Below are 20,876 nucleotides of genomic sequence, written 5' to 3'. Positions count from 1 at the left end.
AGGCCGCCCCTGCCTGGGGTTCTTGTACAACTCATTGGCAGCGCACGGGCACCTTTAAAAGCAGCTAAGGTTGCATGTTGATCTGTTGCTCACACGCGTTTTCTAACAAATCTTAATCTAATCAACTCTTCAAGCAACCGAGTGCACCGGGCACAGCTGGATTTCCGCCCTAATATCATTCCTCGCAGAATGCTCAGAAAACTGGGCCAGGCTGCTAGCCGTAGAGGAAACACCAACATCAAAACTATGTGCTATCCTGGTACCCTGGGGTTTCTTAACAATTTTCAGATAGCGCACAAGCACTTTAAAACTGTTTACTTTTGATCTGCCGCTTAACGAACTTGATTATCAAAAACTTTTTTTATGAGTATTAATTACTGTTTCAATTTTTTACGATTTTAATTAATAAAAAAAGAGTTTACTTACAGTGCTTAGGAACAGCAGAGGTACGTTATGAGGCGCTATATATAAATCCCCGACATGACAGCATTTATGTGCCTGAGTTTCTTGTCTTCAGAGGGCCTTATTGTCTGGTCCACCTCAGACCACGCGCTTCCGAACACGAGCTCATCTTAACGCCCAGGCTCGCTCCCGCCTGGCTGCATATATTGACTCTGGTGATGTAGTCCTGGGATATCTACAGAAGGACCAGGTGGAGGGGCCCCACCCCTTGGTCGGACAGCATCCTCCCTCGCTGCAGCTTGGCACAGAGGGCCAGGGTGAGTCAGCTGCGCAGCTTCCGTTCCGAGACTTTACATTACTGTGCTCGCTGTGCAGCAGGACAGGATGTTCAGCTGCCTTCCTCTGCCTCACCACAAATGTGGGAAAAATCAATAAAGGTGAGGGCTGGCCTGTGCTGGTGACTAGCCCGCTGCCAGGGGCTGGCCAGAAAACGAGGCGTGTGCCGCCCTGCCCGTCCTGTCCCGTTCCTGGGCAGAGGAACTGGCCACTGGTACATCGTGAACGGACCTCACACAACTGGCAAACAACGTACACAAAAGACGCCTGTCTATGTTTTGTATGCATTGGTGCTTCTTCACACCTAGTAACCCCGATTCACAAAAGTAAACGGAGTCGAAAGTCTAACTTTACGAATTTTGGTATTCACAAAGGGCATTTACTACTCCTAAATGCCCTATGTGAATACCAAAAGTTGAACTTTACGACTTTCGGTATTCACAAATGGCATTTACGAGTAGTAAATGCCCTTTGTGAATACCCAAGACCAAAAAACCAAAAAAATTATCAAAAATCTGTATCTAGTTTGTGTGTGCATAGGTTTTTTTGTCCTACAATTTGTAAATGTATGCTTAAGTAATACATTGTCAAGGGGTTGTGAGGGTCACCCCTTTCCTAGTAGCACCACTTGATCAGAACAATTCCTGAAAACCAAACCAAATATCCAGTGGTGCGCAATCTGTCCCTTCAGCTAAGTACCCTGTTCTTGCTTTAAACGTGTGCCCGCCATACGCATGTAATAAAAATGATACATTTAAGAAACATTCATTGATATCGTTGTTTTTTACTAGTGTTTTTTAAACAAGCCTTTCAGTTGTGCCATGCATTTTACCCGAACTTTTTATTAAAAGGACAAGAAGAAATCACCCACTGAAGCGTTCAAATTGCAGGCAGCTATGATGTCACATTGTCACTGAAACACTTAATAAAAGAAGCTTTAAAAATCATCCTCTAACTGGGCACCCCTAATAAGAGTTTCGGCACTAAAGAGAATGCAACTATTTTTGAGAGGATGTGAACAATGTGCACAAGCTTTGCGAGGGCAGTCAAATTCACGGGAGCCAAAGGGTTAAGTGGCCTGGCCCGCTGCCTCATGTTGTGCTGGACAGAAGCAATATGCGAATGACATTATAACAGAGCAGAGGATGAAGGCTGCTGGCTAAAAGGCCCTCTGTGTATGTATATTATGTTTTGGCAACAGTTCACAGTTGTGTCCTGTGCCCAACCACACGTAAATGGTTCCTTGGTTTTTGTATTTTTGGCCCCAGCCTCATGTTAATCTCTGGTGCTGTTGGGTGATAGCATTAACACAATTCAAGATTTCCATCCAATGAAAAAGCTGAGGAGCAAAGGGCGAGCAGAGGTCTTTAAGGAGAACCTATCGGGAAGCGTGGAGGTCTAAAAGTGAAAGAGGAGGTGGAGGAGTTATATGTGGCCAGGAGGATAAGGTGGCAGCTGGAGATCTTAGCTCTGTTCCTGGCTTTCCATCTTGGTCATAATCTGAATATTATATAGACCAGAAAGAGAGAAGTGGTGCTCAGGAGAATATCTGAGAAACCCCCATTGCATCCGTGAGCATGGCACATCATCTTGCTGGAGAAACGAGTGTCACTTAGACCAGGCGAGCTCTAATAGCCTCCTGGCCTCAAAGCCAAAAGCTCTTGTGTCTGAAAGATGTTAGACAACATTTTGCCAATGCTTCTTGACAATAGTATTCAGCATTGGCAAAAGGAAAAAAGGTTGCTACCAATGTTGAACACCATTGGCAAAAACAAATAAATAAATACATGCAGATAATTATTTGCGCATGACCACCAATGCTTCATGACACTGTTGCAGCCATTTTTAACTGGATGACTGGCTCCAGCTAGCAGGCACATATACAAAACACCATGCATGCACACGTAGGCATCATGAAGCGCTGGTGGTCATTTGTGTTAAAATTAGTTTACAATTCCAAAAAGGCAGGTAAAAAAAAAGGATAGAGAGCATAAAAGTCAATTATTGTGAAAGTAAAGGGCCAGTAACAATTTCCAGAGGAGTAACAAAGCAATGGAGGACCAGAAATTGAGAAAGCAACTGACACCAAGCAGTGTGAAGCAATAGTGAGCCGGGAGGGATGGGGAAGAAATGGAAGAGCTGGGGTAGGTGGGGAGAAACACAGAGAGCACTCTACTTTTTGAAAAAACACAGTAAAGAATACTCTTTGCGGGCTTTGGGTCAGCTCAACGCCTATCATTGGTTGGACTGTCAATCTCATTTGCTTGCTTCTTGTACGATGGCTGTTCTTCCTATACTTTTATTTGCCTCTCCCTTGCAGCCCAGCCTCTTTACCTTCCTTTTTTAAATAACGTGCGTTATTTTACTGCTTACAAACAACTACCTTTTTCTTTTGCTCTTAGCATTACATGGTGGTGCATGTGTTTTTTCTTGCTCTCTCATGTTGGCAGCTTCCTCTATCCATTCTCACCTCCAAGCTGTCCATGTTGCCCTCCAATCTCCAGCTCATCTGTTGCTTATCTCACCCCTCCCTGTCCGGTACAGCTTTTTTTAATACTCTCCTGGATCCTCTGTTCTGCCTCTCTCCTTTGCTCGTTCATTTTGGAATTGATTCTCCTCCTACTCCTCTGTCGCTCATCTGCCCTTTCAGGTACAAAAGACACACAATTGATGGATGGAATGCAGAATAAATCAAAACATTCACCCCCAGTCAAGAGATCTGGGTTAAATCCATCATTCTTTTGCTCACCATGGCACCCCAGTTTAGACCTGGCCATATGCAAATCAGTCTTGACCTTGTACCTCATGGGAACAGTCCAGCCCGAACTGCCAAGCCAGGTTCTCCGTGGACCGGAAATATGCATCGCAGCACAGGTTTCAGGGTTTCACCCCTCATCAGCCAGGATAGCTTGATTCCAGTGGCACAGTGAGCCTAGGACCCACGTCTGGACATACCTGGTGAACTTAGGGCGAGAAAGCAAAAGGCACACAACACTTTCAGGTACAAGGCAGCTCCAGGCAGAGACCAGGCAGCTCTATTTTGCTACGGGGTCTCTCCTTTGTCTAAAGGCGTTTTCTTACACTTTATATTTTTTCTCAAACATTGGACCAATGCTTTCTGACACATGTGCTTTCCTCATTGAAGCCTCTCTTATCTCGTAAAGTATAGCTCTGAGAACTGGAAAAGGTAGAGAACACCTCGAGCTGATACATGCGACAAGTGGGCTCATGGTTACCTGCACTAACTACAAAAGGAAGTAGTGATAGTCCAGGTCAATAAGCAGGAATTGGGCCAAGAGTCATGACATTCCCTTTTCAGGCGCTACAGCCATATCCCCTCAGTAACGAATCTGCACTACATTAGCAGTGGAGCATGTGCTCCTCAATGGCACCTCTCTTTGCACAATGCCATGCCTAATATAATGCCTTTCAATCTAGACTCTGCGCCCAAGTGCATTGTAGGGAAGTGTTCCTGCACTCTGATAGCTAGCCTGCCATGTACAGAATGTTAACACTTTTAACCGCATCGCTGCGGCGGCTTTTCCCGCTGTGTGATGCATATTTTCAAAAAGCCGCGTTAGATGATGAGCTCAGCTCGTCATCCGCACACGACCACCGTGGCTGATGACGAGCTGAGCTCGTCATCAGCAGCGAAGGGGTTAAACTGAGCTAAGCTCATCAGCCTCATTGCTGCCAAACTGCAGCCAAGCACCTGGTTCCAATGCCAGTACTTGTGCCCCTGTATCCTTGTACCTATTGTACCTGGGCATCAGGCACTTAGCCATAGTTCTTAAGATCAGGTACAACACTAGTGATCTCTAATTATCCGCTGAACTTGAAAGTGGTGTCCAATGTTTTCTAAATCCCTCCGGTGGTTCTGCTATAGAGACCCTGAAGATGTGACATGGAGGTTCATGTTGTTGTGCTGCCATACCAATGAGGATTCTAAGCACTGCTAATTCACAGCAGGGACACGCAAGCTCACCAATTTTCTGCCAGTCTATGCCTGCTTTTCACCAAGGGGCATTCACTTCAAAAAGAACCCAGGAGAACAGTGGCGAGGACAGTCCATTCAGTACCCTTTCACCCCTCCCTGCTGGTGACGGAACCACTCCGTCATCAGCCGCGGTTGCGCTGTGCTGATGACAGAGCGGTTCCGTCACGGCCCGCTCAGAACACCTGCGCGGCGCGGATTCCGCGCCTGCTCTGAGCGTTCCATTGAGCGGGCGGGGCCGTGACGGAACCACTCCGTCATGAGCACAGCGCAACCGCGGCTGGTGACGGAGCGGTTCCGTCACCAGCATGGGCGCACCGCGTGGCCCCCCCGCCCCCTTAGCACTGCGGCGGAATAGCCCCCGCAGTGAAGGGGTTAAAGAACAGTAACCAGTCTCTGAGCCAGCAGGTGTTGTCCTCACCAAACAGCCCTGTAATTTGTTGCTCTTCAGAACAATTTCCTCAGCGGGGCTAGTAACTGCATGCACAAGATTCTGTGCTCTTCTGCGGACTCTAGACTGAGCCTGGTGAACCCTGGAGCACAATGTGAGGGAGCTAGCACTGATAAGTCTCTTTACTGCACTGTCGCTAACTATCTACAGATCCTATCGGCACCAAACGCCATGAGCATCCTTGCAATCCTATCACCCTCCCTGAAGAACATCATCACTACCCCACACAACCAATTCATGGCCCCTAATGAAGCCCACCGGCCTCAAGAGCCCTTTCACTATATTCTGATGAACTTCGTTGTCACCACTGATGAGCCTCTTTGCCGCCGCTCACAGGTCTACTCACTGCTACCGATGAGCCTTCTCCCTCCCAATGAGAGGTATCCTCTCCACAATGATGAACTTCTTCTCTATATTCTGTTGAGCTACTTCGCAACCACAGATGAGCCTCCTCGCTGCCATTGAACCATACCACAGATCAGCCTGCTCGCTACCACTGATGAGCCTGCTCACTACCACTGCTCCCTACCATTGATGAGCCTCCTCCTACCACTGATGTGCCTGCCTACTACCACTGATGAGCCTCCTCCCTACCAGTGATGAGCCTGCCCAATACCACTGATGAGCCTCCTCCCTACCACTGATGAGCCTCCTCCCTACCACTGATGAGCCTCATCCTACCACTGATGAGCCTCCTCCCTACCACTGATGACCCTCCTCCCTACCACTGATGAGCCTCCTCCCTACCACTGATGAGCCTCCTCCCTACCACTGATGAGCCTCCTCCTACCACTGATGTGCCTGCCTACTACCACTGATGAGCCTCCTCCCTACTACTGATGAGCCTCCTCCTACCACTGATGTGCCTGCCTACTACCACTGATGAGCCTGCTCCCTACCACTGATGAGCCTCCTCCCTACCACTGATGAGCCTCCTCCCTACCCCTGATGAGCCTCCTCCCTACCCCTGATGAGCCTACTCGCTACCACTGATGAGCCTCCTCCTACCACTGATGAGCCTCCTCCCTACCACTGATGAGCCTCCTCCCTACCACTGATGAGCCTGCTCCCTACCACTGATGAGCCTGCTCCCTACCACTGATGAGCCTCCTCCTACCACTGATGAGCCTCCTCCCTACCACTGATGAGCCTCCTCCCTACCACTGATGAGCCTCCTCCTACCACTGATGTGCCTGCCTACTACCACTGATGAGCCTCCTCCCTACTACTGATGAGCCTCCTCCTACCACTGATGTGCCTGCCTACTACCACTGATGAGCCTGCTCCCTACCACTGATGAGCCTCCTCCCTACCACTGATGAGCCTCCTCCCTACCCCTGATGAGCCTCCTCCCTACCCCTGATGAGCCTACTCGCTACCACTGATGAGCCTCCTCCTACCACTGATGAGCCTCCTCCCTACCACTGATGAGCCTCCTCCCTACCACTGATGAGCCTGCTCCCTACCACTGATGAGCCTGCTCCCTACCACTGATGAGCCTCCTCCTACCACTGATGAGCCTCCTCCCTACCACTGATGAGCCTGCTCCCTACCACTGATGAGCCTGCTCCCTACCACTGATGAGCCTCCTCCTACCACTGATGAGCCTCCTCCCTACCACTGATGAGCCTCCTCCCTACCACTGATGAGCATCCTCCCTACCACTGATGAGCCTGCTCACTACCACTGATGAGCCTGCTCCCTACCACTGATGAGCCTCCTCCTACCACTGATGAGCCTCCTCCCTACCACTGATGAGCCTGCTCCCTACCACTGATGAGCCTGCTCCCTACCACTGATGAGCCTCCTCCTACCACTGATGAGCCTCCTCCCTACCACTGATGAGCCTCCTCCCTACCACTGATGAGCATCCTCCCTACCACTGATGAGCCTGCTCACTACCACTGATGAGCCTCCCCACTGATGAGCCTGCTCACTACCACAGATGAGTTTCCTCCCCACTACTGATGAGCCTTCTCACTAACACTGATGAGCCTCCTCCTACCACTGATGAGCCTCCTCCCTACCACAGATGAGCCTCCTCCCTACCACTGAGGAGTGAGTTTCCTCCCCACTACTGATGAGCCTCCTCCTTGCTTGCTATCAGTGATGCACCTTCTCGCTACCGATGATGACTCTCCTTTTTTTCTGCTGATGAGCCTCCTCACTACTATTGATGAACCCCTTCAATATAGCTGGACAACCCTTCTTGCTGACATTGATAAGTTCCCTCATCCCCTGCTGAGCCTTGAAACCCCTGTTGTGCCTCTTCACTAGCATCACAGATATTGCTCCTCCTCACTGCCTGCTGCAGAATCTGCCACGACCAGATGCATCTCTTCCCTACCTCCTAAAGAACCACCATTCACTATTAACTTATAACCTCTCGTAGCCTTGTCCTACTTTACTATACCTACTATTACTACACAGCAGCACTACCTTATATCGAGAAACCCTCTCACTACCACCTCATGACATTCCTATAAGCCCCCGTACCACCTGCGCTATCACCAACTGCACATCTTTGTCTCAGCCAATGAGAGGAGAGAACCATAAAGAGGCTTGATGATATCATGGTGCCAGCTAGCCTTACTGAACCGGTCATGAGTTGTCCCAAGCATGATGAGGCAGCAAAGGGTCTCTTTCTGGCAGGCCCTGTTTCATATCAGCACAAAGAAATCTATGCTTTGTTGAGAGCCACTTCCGTCCAACCGCTGTGGCTCCCATTTCTTAGTCACTCAGCTCCCCTGAAGCCAAGAACAACACTGGCACTAGGGAAAGAGGAGCAAGGACTCCCTGTGGGGCAGCCTTCAAACAGATGAAATACAGATGAAACACGAGGGATTGCAGAAAGTGTAGCAATGCAGCTTTTCACGCAAACCGCCATGACAGGTTAAAGCCATGCAACTGAGCCATCTTGTAATCATCAGGTCTGTTACTGATACAAGCCATCAGCCAAAGGGCCTTCATCTAACCCTTCGTGCTAGTCAATAAACCTAACACTGAGCCATGAAACCAAGCAACAACCCTATGACAGACTCTTCACACTAATCTGTTCCAGCTAGGGCGGTCTAGGGCGGTTGACCTCGAATCTGGGGAACTGGGTTCGAGTCTCGGCAAGGAAGCTGAACATCCTGTGATTCTGGGCAAATCACTTAATATCCCCTTACCTACCAAAAATGAATGTGTGTCCTCATGTAATGTAACAGTTGCTATGTAAACCGCTCTGATACCCAATTCGGGTCAAGTTTCCGCTATATAAAACTCTGCAAAAAAAAAAATGTATAGCCATAACACTGACCCTACTTGCCAACCAACATCGCTAACACTGAACACAAACACAGCCATCTGGCCAACCCATAGTCTGAGCAACATGTGAATCACTGAACCAAACCATGGGTCACCCACTGAGTCATCTGACCAAATCACAGCCCTTCCAGCTGGGTCACTAGACCAACTCGCAGGGCTAAGATTGATCCAATTGGCCAACCACATCTCTATTTTTAGCCAATGAAGCCAAGCCACATTCCTACCACTGAGTATTGAACAACCAACCACAATACTCTTAACCCTTCCTAGCTGTCCACAGACCTACTATTTAGCCGTCTGGGCGCTTTATAGCCCAACCATTGCCCGTCAGGTGACGCAATAAGCGTAAGATCTGTTAATAAAACACATGCTCTTAGAATGCAGAAGAATTTTGAAAAATATCCAAACTCAAGACAGAGATTGAAAAACAAGCAATGGCCCATAAAAAGCCTGAATAAAGCTGTGTGCAATACTAGATTCTCGAGGAGTATAAATTAAACAAGACCACATAAATAATACTGACAATGAACCAATATTTAAGAAGGCAATGGATACAGTGGAGGTTTCAGAAAGAAACAGACCATTGTGCTGGGGGTGATGAAGTACCAATAACACTTTCATACTCATAGCAAGAGTGCAAGATTCAGAAGAATCAAGAAGAAGGACTGAAGTGGTTGCTGAAGATGCAAGAGGCCGTGAGCGAAGAAGGGCACTGGAGATAGCATAAAGCACTATTAAAGAAAGCTTGGAAGGATGAGGGAAAATTGTACATCTGAAAACATAAAGCATACCCATCATAATTAGGCATAAAGCAGTGGGAATCTTAAAAAATGTATACTTTCATAATGGATCTTCCTCTAAAAGCATCTTCTATGTTTTATATATTTTGGTGGAATTAATTCCAGAAACACGGCCTGGATCTGTTTTAATAATTGGCAAGCTGAAGTTAGAACCACAACAAAATCAGATCCAGACATGGGTTAGATCACACTTTTGTATGGGTGAATAGTTAAGGACTACAAGAAATCCAAATCACGAACACAAAGTGGAAGGTTTCGGTACGGCTTCAGTACATTCAAAGACCTTATGAGGCAATGGGTGTGGCTTCCTGTGTAGGCAGACCATTGCCGGTCTTTAATTGTCTTGTGGAGTTAGTCAACTCCCTCATCAGGTGTCCTTGATCTGTTGATTGCTATTGGACGTTGTTCTGGACAAAGACCCTTTTTTTCACCTTGTGCTGATGCTTAGATTTTCAATCTCCTACGTGATAGGGCCATTCTGGTCTTATTTTAGGGCTGCCATATCTGTTGCCCAGCCACTTGTGTTTCTTTCCACTGCTGCATTTCGCTTCCCCGCCATAAAACTTTTGTAAGTTTTGTTTGGCAGCAGTCCTAGTGGTTTACCCTCTGTCTGCTAAAGACAGCAATTTTAGGTTATGTTTCGGCCAACACAATGACAATGTTTTGCTTTGCAGGGCACATTATGGGCAACATTTCTAAGTTATGCTTTTGTGAGCCTTGGACGGCCCTTTTGCTGGTTCTTTCGAAACAATATTACTGGGATTATATTTGAGATGGTTTCATACTTCGTGTGTGTCGTGCAACTTTCACGTGACTCTTTGGCTGTGCCTCAGCCCAGCTGCAGCAGATGTCACTGCTCCTGGTGGGATCCAGCTGGGCAGCTGATGTTAGTAGGGACCTTTGTATGTGCAGTGGTTATTGCGCTTCGTCTTTTATTGGGTGCTGATCATCCATTGCAGTGCTTCGTATTGGCTGTACCCATCCCTAAACAGCTGCGCCTAGCTTATCTTTTGACATTAATTGATTACAACCAATACAAATCAGCTTTACGGATCGCAACCAGGCGCTTTGATTTCATAAATGGACCTTGGTTTCTGCCTACACAATGAGCGATGGGGGTTCCTTAAACTAGGTCTCCTCATCATTCATTTAATGCCGGCTTAACGTTGGTTCTCGCTTAGCCTTCACACTGTTAGCGATTGCCCATTCCCCGATGACCAGTGCCTTAAAAGGTCAATAGGGCTACTCGACGCCATATGAAGGGGAGAAACCTGGGATTACATACATGCGAAGGAAGCGGCTGTGGAACTAAGAAGCACAACCACAGAAGTGACTGCGAATGCTGGAGACTTGAGAAAAAGAACCTATGCAGAGATGGTGGATATTTGAACTTCCTTGGTGGTCGAACACAGAGGTTTTTAAGTAATTCCATGGCAGAGAATTAAGCATCCTGGGGAACATACAGGTCAAGGGGCGAGCTTCTGGAGCCTACAACAATGGTGGAAGGGGCTGAGGCTTCGTGAAACACAGACAACAGAACCTGGGGAGCTTCCCTGAAACAGCAACACAACAGGGACCGCGCCTACTAGAGGACACTGAACTTAAGAGTCCACTGAAAGATGCTGAGATGGACTCCTGAGCTCCCTTCTAGATTGCCAGGAGAGGATGAATCCACCCACTAGTCATGGAGCAATCATGCAGAGAAAATAATATGCAAGAGAGATCACTAGTGTTTCTTTCAGAAGCTCAGAGCTAGAAGAAACCCCCAAAAGGGGACAACTTCCTTTGGCAATATTGTAATTCTTTATTAAAGATGAGGATAGTTCTGGAGAATCGGCAGGATATCAAAATCCTCCCGACATCAGGAAGGAGAAAAGAGGCCGGCTATGCCAAGAGCCAAATCAAGATAGAAAATCATTGCGATGAAAAATCAGGGTGCCAAATGCACTGTGGTGCATTTTTCCTTCCTAAGGCTTAATTCATGCATGCTTTAAAGAGGAACTAACACCCCAAGAAAAGATTCTACAACATCTTGGATTTGGAATCTACGACATCCTCCAATGGACAAACCACCATCCTGGAAAGGGCAATTCAGAAGGTTTGTTTTCATCCCATTCCAGAAGATCATGGTGTTCATTTGACTTAGAAGAAGAAGCTGAAGTTTGACATGCTGCATTCTGCTATTTACTTGTCTCTTCTATGGGTGATGGTGAGTGCAGGAGAGTGGAAGAACCAAGGTGAAAGGATGCTGAGCATCAGTCTGAATGCAGTGTCAGACAGCATGCTGATGAAGAGTGCATGGAACGCGGCTTCTCCTTCGAAATCCAGGCAGCCTATAGTGTGCTTCTGGTACAGTCTCTCCTCTGCACAGACTCCAGTATGAATGCAACACATTGAGAGCTTGAGTCTCCTACAACACAAATACAACAGCTCCTTTAGAGCTCTGAGTCACTTGATACACAAACAACAGGCCTCGGAGGGCTGTTAGTCGATTGAATCACACATAGCACGGCCTGGAAAGGCCAGAGTTTCTAGAAACACAAACACAAAAGGATAGGGAGAACCTGGAGAGATTGGAGTGTCCAGAAACACAAATACAGCATAGAACATTAAGAGTTAAGAGTCCACTGAAGCACAACTAAAACAGGGCAAGCGCTCAGTCTCCTAAAGCACAAATGCAACAGGGTATGGAGAGTTCAGAGTCTCCTAAAACATAAATAAAGCAAGGCAGAGGGAGCTAAGTCTCTAGAAACACAAATAAAAACGGGCACAGAGAGGTCAGAGTCTCATAAGATACAATTACAGCAGGACATTGAGAGCTGAGTTTTATGAAACACAAATACAACAGAAGCTGGGTAACTCTAAGTCTCTTGGAACACAAACATAGCGCTCGATGAGCTCTCCGTGCCCGATTTGGATGTTGCCGCAAAGGTACTTCATCGCAACGGAGTACCCTTTCTGTTAACCTGAAGGTTTGCTTGCCAGATTTATACATGGGCGGACCTTCATAATGTTGACGGAGGAGAACATTCTGTCTCCATTGCAGACATAAACCTCCGATGGCCCAAGAGAGTTTGGGTCACAGAGATTTGGCCATGTGTCCTCCGACCCAACTTAGAGTGGGTGAAAACATGGCCAGTTTTCACTGCCCGTCACTGCCAGGTAAAATTTGACAGTAAGAGACAGTGAAAACTGCAAAAGTCCCCCCCCTCCTGTCATGGGAGAAAACTCCAAAGGTGAGGGGGGAATTGTTTCTTTTATTTTCCAAAACAAAATCCCACCTTGTTTATGAAAGTAAAAAAAAACTTTTTAAGATGGAGTAGTCCTTCAAAATGACAATGCATTGACAGGAACCACCAATGCAATTGGTGTCCTGCTGGGCCAGGGGACATTTCAAAATTTGAAAGAAGGGGTCTTGGTAGCCCTGACAGAGTAAAACCCCGTTCGACACATTTTAAATTTGGCCCGCTAGCCTTTCGAATCACAGACAGCAGGGCCTGGAGTGCTATACGCCTCTTGAGCGGTACAAAAGTGGGTGGTGATGGACGGAGCATCTGAATCAATCAAACACTCACACCCAGTCAAAAGATCTGGGTTTAATCCATCACCGTTCTTTAGCCCACTCTGCCACCCCAGTTCAGACATGGCTATATGCAAATCAGTCTGACCCTGTGCCTCATGGGAACAGTCCAGCCCGAACTGCCAAGCCATGTCTTCCCTGGACCGGAAACAAGCTTCCGAGGACCGGTTTCTGGCATTCCAGCCGTCTTCATCCCGGCTTGCTTGAATCCAGTGGCAAAGTGAGCAAGGGACTCACGTCTGAGCATACCCTGCCACACTTATGGCGGCCTCTTGAAACACAAACAAAAAGGCATGGAGATCTGAGAGTTTCCTGATTACAATCAGGACAGGTTTGTGAGAGCTCTGAAGCTCAAATATAATAAGACCCATAGAGGTCAGAAGCTCCTGACACAAAACACAACAGGGCATTCTAAGTCATATGAAAAGAAAATAGAACAGGGGACTAATGTTTGAGCTCTTGAAATACAAACACAATAGTCAATTAATCAATCAATAATCATCTCTATTTGAAGTTCAGAGACAATCATAAAAGCATTTAAATACATAATAAACCAGTAAAAAGTGAGCACAAAAAAATGTTAAAAGTAATTAACAGATTGATTTAAAAAATGGTCTTCTGGGAGACCCTTGAACCTGCCAACCCTCCTGATTCAGACCAATGGCGTAATTAAACTTGAAGGGGACCCCTGCAAAGTACATGCAGGGGCACCCTACGCTCCGGTTCCAGTTTGGAGCTCTCAGGCCAGGGACCTGCCAAAGCTGGAGGGAGCCCCTGAGGTTCAGGGCCCCACTGCATCGCGGGACCTGTGGGGGATTTTGTTACGGCACTGATACAGACGAGAGACTACTGATTTCAAGGCTAGTCTCCTGCTTACCGATTACTGCATGCAGAAACCTGATTCAGAGTTTTGTAAAAAAAAAAGCCAAAAATGAAAAGCTGATGCCTTCACGCAGGCTCCAATCTCCCCCTCCAAGAATTACCTCTGACATCAAAGGTTAGTGATTGGTCCTTAATTCTTGGAGGGGGAGATTAGAGCGTGTGATCGGCATCAATATTTTATTTTTGGCCGTTTTACTTAGCACAAACAAAATCAGAGTTGAAAACTCTGTTTTTGTTTGAGCTATATTATTATTAAATCGCTAAAATATGAAATGCAGATTGTCTGTCACCATACATACCAATAAACCCGATTCAGGCAGATTGCGTCTGCTTCAATGAAAGTCAGAGGGTAAAATACATTCTCCCGACTATTCTTTTAAATCTCCCATTTTCCTGCTCTGAAATGTTGGCATGTATGAGAACAGTGAATGCAATAAAAGCTACAGTGTCAACATCCGTTTTGCTCAGAAAGACCGTGGAGAACTGGAGTCTCGAGGTAGGTCCCTGGAGCACTTGTCACCGGAAGAGGTTTGTGCTTAAGAAGGAAATGTGAGATGAGTTCACAACCGCCAATACCAGACTGGCTTGACACCTGACTGACTGTTGCCTTGGACTTTCAGAGACTTTCGCGGGCTGGAGGGTCTTACTTTTCCGTGAGCCCTCTGGTATAAACACGGTGGCGCTGCCTGAACTTTACCAGATTCATTGGGCTAGAGCAAGAATCTCAAAACTCCTTGTCCATACTAGATTTGTTACTAACTATTGCAGTGAAAGTAATTCTTATGGAATGGAAATCTTTTTCTTTAATTTTTTATCACACTTGGTGGGCTTGGGTCTCTTTCTTGAGAGGTGCACACACCTCAGTTGATGATGCTCATCTCTCTCCTTCAATCTCTAAGGGGGTCTGGAAAACTTTAGACTCATATATGGATTTATCTTCTAAAGGTTTGGTTGCTCAATATCCTTTTGATTCGGTTGTGTGAGTGTTGTCCTTCTGTTTAAGTGTAGCTCCCCAGAAGATCTTTTCCTTCTCTTCCTTCCTCTCCTTTCCCTGCTCTTCTTCCTCTCTCTTTCTTTAACCTCCCATCTGTTTCTCCCTCTTTTCTTCCTTTTCTGTCTTTTTTCTTTCTGCTTTCTTCTTCTTCTCTCTATTAACTTTCTTTCTTTGGTAACCTATGGTGATACCATTGCTTTGGTTCACTGCTTATTTGATTTCATTTTGTACTTTATCTTAAATATCAATTTATGATATATTCATACTTTTTGTTTTTTTCATATGTATCACCTGTATGTTATTCAAATGTTTATATACTCTTTTAAATCCTAATAAAATTATTGAACAAAAAAAAAACTCCTTGTCCACGAGGGCTGAATCCACGCCAGGTTTTAAGGACAGCCGCGTGAGATAAGTTTGCATTAATGTAAACAGAACTGTTTTACTTGGCAGCGGGGTTATTCTGAAAATCAGCATGGACCCTGCACTCCATGGTAAGTTAGCGGGACACCCCGGGGCTAGGGGCCCGCCCGGAAGACTCACAGTGCAGAGATGGTATGTTATGGAAGGCAGCAGGGGTCAGAGGGAGTCCTGCGACCCAGAGCCAGCGCTGTGTGCAGCTCCAGGGGCGCCTCGGCAATGCTCATCTGTAAGGAGAACAGGGCGAGGCCGCCAGATGTGCTAATGTAAATCCTGGAGCAGAGCCAAAGCTATCTCTAACTCGCGCTCTGTGCCGTCTCCCTCCCTGTCACCCCCTCGGTCTCCCTCGAAGTGTGTGTGCTGCTCTCTGACAAAGAGTGCACGCGCACACACGCGGGCGCGCACACATGTTCACATTATTCCGTTTCGTCTCATTTCCCACCTCTTTTGCCTCCTGATTCTTTGTCCATATCACAGAGGATGTTGTCCAGCCAGTCCGCTTTCTATTTGGAACATCAGTACTGCTGAGTTTCCCCAAGTCTACGCCTGAAGGGACGCATCACCCCAGGCTTTTTTTTTTAAACTTAGGGACTTATAATCTTGTTTATTCCATCCGAAATCCAGAACTACGAGTCCCAGAATTCAATGGAAAAACCTGGACTGGGACAGCTACTAATGCACGGACCAGGTAAACTTGGCATATGTGCAGCCGCAGCCGCGCTATCATGCTGAGACACGCTTAGTTGTATAAATGTGAAAATACATCTCCCAGGATTCTTAGTGCTAGATGATTAAAGGCGAGGGCCGGCTCCTACTCTCGACGGAAGACAGTCGCTGGCTCTGCGTGTTTCCTCCCTGTAGACACAGCTGGATTTCTTTCCTTTCCCCCCTTGCTATCCTACGTACCCCTCTATGTCTCCTTCTCCCATAGGCGCCCTCTCATCGACTTCTGCATTTGTCTCCTCTCCTGACTCCCTCACCCCCTCCTCCTAGCTATATGGCAAGTCTTGTGCAAGCAGTTTTTTCAAGCCTCTCAGCTGATGCAACCCAGGCCCTGCTGAGAAGAGGCCGTTTCTTGGCTCTCTGATAACAGCCAGGCCTCAGTCGGCTCCCGGAGCCTTCTGTTAACCGCATCCTGCCTGCTGAGCTCAGGGTGTTACACAGCACCGCCCGCCACCCGCAGCCCCTGGAGGATGGAGGACAAAGATGATCTTACAAGGACCGCACAAACGAAACACAAAATGCACTGACAGCTCTTTTGTGGATAAAACTATGCCACACGATTATCGATTACAGAGGTTGGGTTAGCTTAAGGGCGATTCAGGGGTCAGCAGCCAGTTCAATGAACAGCTGACACCCATCCCGAGACCACGGATGCCAGGGGCGTAGCTTAGGGGGGGTGGGTGATTGGGGTATTATAACCTCCTAAGATTTTTATTCTGTAGTAAATAGTTGGGTACAAGTGCTTTGAGTCGGGTATGGGAAAGTGCCTGTTGGATTTCACCAGTAATTTTTACATACACACAGACAAATAAAACACGCACCCACACACACGCTGTCTCTGTTTTGAAGGCCTTAAAACAGTTGATTCATTTGAAAAAAGGTGTTTTGAGTGCCCCTAACATCTATCTTTCTCTTTCCCCTTCCCAGCGTGGTTGTAGAGAAATCTGAAGCTCCAACCCATCTCATTGGCCAAGCTCTGCCCCTGGCTGAAGCTGTCCTGTTGCTGCTATCAGAACCAATGCACTTCAGTTCTATCAGCACCAATGCACTTCAGTTCTATCGGCAACAATGCACTTCAGTTCTATCAGCACCAATGCACTTCAGTTCTATCAGCACCAATGCACTTCAGTTCTATCAGCACCAATGCACTTCAGTTCTATCAGCACCAATGCGCTTCAGTTCTGTCAGCACCAATGCGCTTCAGTTCTATCAGCACCAATGCACTTCAGTTCTATCATGAGCTTCAGTTCTATCAGCACCAATGCACTTCAGTTCTATCAGCACCAATGCGCTTCAGTTCTTTACAGCTTTTTCACTTCACCTGGGTTCCCCCTTATTCTTTTGTTGGCACCATTCTCCTGACCAGTCAGAGCGAGACCAAGACCAGTCTCCACAATTGCTCAGGATTTACATTATCTTGTCTCACATTTGAACCTGTAAAGAGGGTTCCATCTTCGGTGGGGCACACTCAGTTGGTCCTAGCTTTAAAGCCCTCAGCACTTTTAATTCTGCGCTTTCTGACCTCTACCGATAATGGGGGCAAAGTACTTAATTTGCCTTCTTGAGTATAAGGTTTTCTCTTGCAGAGCTGTCAGATGATCCCAAGGAATGTGTAACACCATTAGCCAACTCTAGCTTTTTTTCTGGCAGTTCTGTGCATGCAGGTATGGTTTCATGAAAGCGTTACCCCCAGCCCGCTGTGAGCCGCACTAATTCAATGTGAACAATAAAATGGCAATGAAGTCATTTTATTGCCATTTTATTTTTCACAAGACGCGCTGCAGCGGCCACCCAGCCTAAGAGCCGGGAGAAATGAGGGACGTCTCCTCTGTTGCATGGAGGACTAGAGCAGAGGCTAGCTAGACACTGCAAAGGGTGCAAGTCAGTTTGGCCGGCTGTCTTGCGCCGGGCCAAACTGACATGCGCACTTTGAAGCTTTCCACGTAGCTGTCTTAGACAGTTGGGTGAAGACCAAGCACAGACCTACAGTGCCTGAAGGAGTGTCTAGCCAGCCCGCTCCGTATTAATCCTGGCGCTGCTCTCACGCTGGTTAACAGCATGAGATCAGCGTCTGGATTGCTTAGGGATGTTACCTCTTTCACTCGTGCCCCGTCGAAGCCACAGACTGCAAAAGACACAGAGGAAGCAGCCCGGGTAAGTAACTTTTATTTTATTTATAATTTTTGTGCAGTGCATGCCAGTGATGTAGTGTTTTTTTTTGTTTGCATGCTTGTTTTCTTTCTTTCTTTTGGTTAAGCGATGGGGCACTTCGCTCAGCCCACCACTTTCAAATATTTAACAGCCACCCCTGGTCTAGGCTCCCCCTTGCAATTAGAAAAACAAAAACATAAATCCTACAGTTCTTAGACGTGATGTTAAAAACAGAACTACTTGGAATAGCTGCCACATGTATGTTGTATCTGACACCTTCAGTCACTGCTGACTTTATAGCCAGCATCCTACGCTCTCATAACCATCAGACTGGCCTCTGGAAAGGCCCTCTAAGCCGGTGTCCACAGGACCCTTCTACACAAGCTCCAAACCATCCAGAATGCAGCAGCCAGAATCGTCCTCGGCACAAACACATGACTCAACACCTTCGAGACCTACACTGGCTCCCTGTCGAGAAGAGAATAACCTTCAAGCTTCTCACCCACAGCTACAAATCCCTCCACAACATCGGACCCAAATACCTCAATGAGAGAGTCTGCTTTCACGCACGCAAAAGAAATCTCCTGTTTACCAGCCTCGCCCTAGCACATACCCCCGCATCCGCAGAGCAGAGCAGGAGGAAGGGCCTTCTCCTACATCGCAGCCAAGACCTGGAACAAGCTCCCAGTCAGCATCAGACGCTCGCCGAACCTGCACGCCTTCAGGAAGGGCCTCAAGACCTTGCTCTTCGCCAGAGCTGCCCCCTCCTCCGATCTCCCCCCTCCCCCCACCCAGTGCCTTAAAACCCTCACGGGCGAGTAGCGCGCTCTATAAACCCCGATTTATTGATCCCATGACTACTGCATCGGGCCAACCCAGAGAGAAATTTATCGGCCATGGTGTAAGGGCATCTGTTTTGAGCTGCAGGGCATCGCTGCCTCAACTCATATTCTGACCTTCTTCCTGTAAGTTTCCCTGTTTGACACTTTCTTCCACGGGCCACCAGTGGACCAAACACTGGTGCTCACAAACAGAGGGCTAAGGTGCTGCTGGTTCCCCGGTTCTGTCCACAAGCAAGTCATCTCTCTAAGGGAAGGCTGCCCAGTTGGTGACCGGTCTTACAACTGCTGTAGTGCAGTCTTTTTAATGTGCGCCTAGTGTGAGTTGTACCAGCCTATCATTGAAAAAACCATGCAACCTTCCATATTTACCTCCCAGAGCCTGGTAATGTTGCTGTAGTGTGTGGGCGGAGAGTGTCTGCAGTGCAGTCATTTCTCTCTGGACAGAGAGCATGGGGTCTTCTTCATTCCTTGCCCTCCTGCCACAACTGCTGTCCATTAAAACGAGAAGTTTTCAGATTTCTAGCTCAAAATATCCCCCCCACCAAATCAAGATGCTGCCTCCCCCCAAGTTTGCCCAATAGTAAGGGCAAGAAAATGCTCTCTTCAATGAAGGTCCTGTTGATGCCCTTGACCGAAGTGCCTGCCTCTCTGAAGTCCTTGTCCAGAGAGAAGAAACAGCCATGAGTGAAAGGAGGACATCAGCTTCCACCCAATAACTACTGGTCACGCCTCAGAGACTGCACTGCTGCCACAGCCATACAGAGAAGAATTGCCCAAGTGGACACAACTAAGTGTAGGTAAACAACCTAGCTAGTGAGCCTGGCTGGTATAGACTACATTCACCAATATCCAAGTGCCACATGCTTCTTTCTGCAGAACACCTTTCTGTCCTGTGTGCTCTGAGCTTGGACTTACAACCTTCATACAACCTCTGTACTATGAGAGCTCTTGGAAACATGTTTATGGTCATCCTTTGACCTCCAGCCAGTAGGAGACTCTGCAGCCAGTACCCCTTGTAACAGATCTAAACATCTGTGAACAGCAGGCATTCCAAATTGTGAACATCTCAGCGCCCTTCAGCCTGATGACCAATAACTGCCTCCGACCCCAGCTGTCTTAGTTGTAGCAGATGAAGCCGGCTCTTTGAAGGTGGTGTGTATGCACACAAATGGTGAGTTAGTTATTGCTTTAAAAAATACACTTCAATTACCCCTATAAAATGACATCACAGACCGAATGAAGAAGGATGTGGTAGCCTCAAGCCCCTAGCCCTACCTTTTGAACAGTTACTGTTATGTTTCCAACACTTGTATGATTAGGTTGTGTTCTAAGAGGTCAAGGCAATACATTTTAGGATGCAGATCTGTTCTGTGGTACATGGACCTGGTCGTGTTACCGTACAGCAGAACACCTCCCATAGAGCTAAATGGACCAATGTTAGTCTATGAGAATCCAGCACCACGGACAGCTCTACGACTGCTTAGAGAGCTGAAAGTCTTCAACAATAACATCTAAGGCAGAGCTCCTGGGGTACAGTGGAAAGAAGACGGAGTTCAAAGAGGGAAGGTAACCCTGGGGTATTTACTACTGAGCCTCTCCAAGACTAAGTTTCAACTCCTCATCTAGTTAATTTGAGGATTAAGCCAAATTCTTAGTTTACTCATTTAAATATTCAGGTTAAAAAAACCTTCAGTTAAGCCTGTTCCTATTCTCCGCCGTCAATGATGTATCCTTCCCACACAGTAATGTGGTTTCCCCGAGCTGTATACCTTGGGCTAGGGGTCATCGTAGGCTAGCAAGATCAGTAACTCAGGCATTACTTTGTATGTTTCGAAGGTCAAAGTAGCCTAGTGATAATGGAAAACTGGTCTGGCATCTCATTAGGGCCTCCAAATATCTATTGCTCTATCTCTCGACCATCAGGCATGGTCTACAAATTACAATCAGGGCCAGGTTGCTGTGGGGCCAAGCTATTTCCAGGCTAGGATGAGG

At 47.2% G+C, this 20,876-nt stretch overlaps 1 protein-coding gene across 2 annotated transcripts in view; it reads right to left on the bottom strand.

The window, feature by feature from the left end:
* SEPTIN9 (septin 9) overlaps positions 1–20,876 on the bottom strand; it is a 554,478-nt gene that overhangs the window by 185,834 nt on the left and 347,768 nt on the right. Inside the window, exon 1 of one of the 2 annotated variants that reach the window (XM_086930664.1) lies at positions 427–581. The exons of the other annotated variant lie outside the window; for it this stretch is intronic. The gene's annotated coding sequence lies outside the window, so the exon portion shown is untranslated. Of the gene's footprint in view, positions 1–426; positions 582–20,876 lie in introns of those variants that run through there. 2 annotated transcript variants of the gene reach the window in all.

Source organism: Lissotriton vulgaris, chromosome 7 (genome assembly GCF_964263255.1).
Source record: "Lissotriton vulgaris chromosome 7, aLisVul1.2, whole genome shotgun sequence".
NCBI classification, from domain to species: domain Eukaryota; kingdom Metazoa; phylum Chordata; class Amphibia; order Caudata; family Salamandridae; genus Lissotriton; species Lissotriton vulgaris.
Note: the sequence above shows the minus strand (reverse complement) of the source record. Positions and strands in the feature narration are given on the sequence as shown.